The sequence below is a fragment of the Elephantulus edwardii genome, unplaced genomic scaffold, assembly GCF_000299155.1.
Source record: "Elephantulus edwardii isolate Elephantulus edwardi_28Jun2011 unplaced genomic scaffold, EleEdw1.0 scaffold00177, whole genome shotgun sequence".
Lineage (NCBI taxonomy): Eukaryota > Metazoa > Chordata > Mammalia > Macroscelidea > Macroscelididae > Elephantulus > Elephantulus edwardii.
In genome coordinates, this window is record NW_006399927.1 from 397496 (window position 1) to 399706 (window position 2211).

The window sequence follows — 2211 nt, forward strand, 5'->3', positions numbered from 1 at the left end:
AGTGACTGGGATAATTGGGATGGGAGTGTCAGAGACAGTGCGATTGGCACAGGCAGAGCGGAGTTTAGGGCTTTTGTACATAGGGTCGCTATGAGTCTCAAGCGACTCGACGGCACATAACGACAAAACAACAACAGCATTTATTTTATTAGTAAGTTTTATAACATGTTTGTATATGTTTGTATATTCATTGCCAATATTCGTATATAATTTCTATAGTAAATAGTTCATACTAATTATTTAATTTATCCCACTTGAATTCTCTATATGCTAATTTTCTAAGTGCTTTTTTCTGTTCTATTTTTTTGTACTTCAAGTGTGTTGGACTCTTCTGCCATTTCAGTCTTAATATTATGGATTGCATTTTCATACCTTTCTGTTATTTCTAGTACTGTGTTGGCAGTACTCTCTCTTGTGATGATTTTTTATGTTCTTGTACATTTTTATCTATAGTTTCAATTATTTATTCCATTTTTTCATTTTCTTCTCTATTTGTACAAGTTCCTCCTCATGAATATATTTCTTCTGGCTTGGTGTCTCAGAGTGTTTGTTTACTTTCTTGGTGGTTTCCATTGTTTCTTCTTTCACTTGCCCATTCTTCTGTAACTATTCAAATAACTCTTCATTAATGTGTTTTTTCTAGGTCTCTAACTCTTGGTTATTCCCTTTTTTTGAGGCTTCAATTGTTTCTTCCATCATTTGTACTTTCATTTGTAGCTGTTCGAATGTCTCCATATCAGCTTGTATCACCTGCCTTCTTGACTCTGCGGTATTCATGAGGTCTCTGATATTCTTTGCTTTTTATGGAGAAGGCTTAATTGTTTTTTTTTTACAGGCTTTGAAGCTGCCTGCTGCTTTCCTGACATTATGTGACATTTTTCTTGATAAGTGTTGGGTCCTTTCTACCGTTGTGAAAATTGTTGTTTGTTCTTGGCTTTCTAATGTTACTAATTAATGGCCAAGTTAAAATGTTCAGTCTAGGGGAACTCTGATGGCCTAGTGGAAAGATGCTGCACTGCAATTCCAGAGGTGTGTGGTTCGAATCCATCAGATGCTGTGCTGTAGGAGGGACAATCTCCTCCTGTATCAGTCAGATACAATTTGATGGTAAACACATAAAAAAGAATAACAATTAAAAAAAATGTTCCGTCTGTGGGGTGAGCTACTCACTGCACTGTAAGTCCTTTCTGGGAAAATTTGCCTTTCCTAAAGTCCTTGAGATTATCTCTACTCTACACTGCAGTCCTGTAGAAATCTTGCCTTGATGTAATACCCTGACACCAGCTCTATAGGATTCCTTCATGTATGAAGTTGTTGAGTGGTATAAGACCAGGCACTATACTTAAGCAGTTTCTCATGCACCTTTTCTCCTGGAACTTATTGTATTCCTTTGTCTCTGGAATGGCGCAAGATTAGAGATCAGAGCTGCCAGCTCAAGCAACTTGTGTGCAGGGGTGTCTCAAGTCAACCCTCTCTCTCTTTTCTGGAGAGCTACAAAATTTATTTCCTCTACTTGAACTTCTGAAATTCTTGAAGTTCTACTGAAGTCTCTTGTCTTGCTTGTTTCCTGGGATGGCCCTGAAGCCACCAAGGCAAGGACCCCCGATGGAGGGACCTATTACCCCAGGGATGCCTCAGTTCAATCTCTCCACAAGGAATGGACAGTACTTACACTAAGCCTGATGGATCTTTCTTGAAGTTAGAGTACTCCCAGGGTTTCCTGATCTGTTTTGTCAATTCTCTGTGTTACTCAACATGAGTCATGATTGTTGGTAATAGATGTTTTCCTGAATCCCTATTTTTCCGTTATCTGACACATCACTATTGTTAGTTTCAAGGATGCATAAAGCCATAACCAAAGCTTAAAAAATCAGTAGCATAGGGGAAAACCGCTCATTGTTGTCAAGTGGGAAGGGACTAATACTTGACCCTCCAGTAGGCTTTTGAGAGGCTATAAATTGATGAGAGGATAATGTTCATCTTTCTACCATGGAATTACCAGTGGATACTAAAGAGCTGAACAGAAGATTCCAAAAGGCTGCTCAGAATGACAAAGCAAAATACTACAATGAAATTTGCGAGGAGGTAGAGTCAGAAAATCAAAAGGGCCGGACTCGCTCAGCATTTCTTAAGCTCAAGGAACTGAAGAACAGATTCAAACCTAGAGTTGCTGTAATCAAGGATGCTTTGGGCAGAATATTAAATGATCCA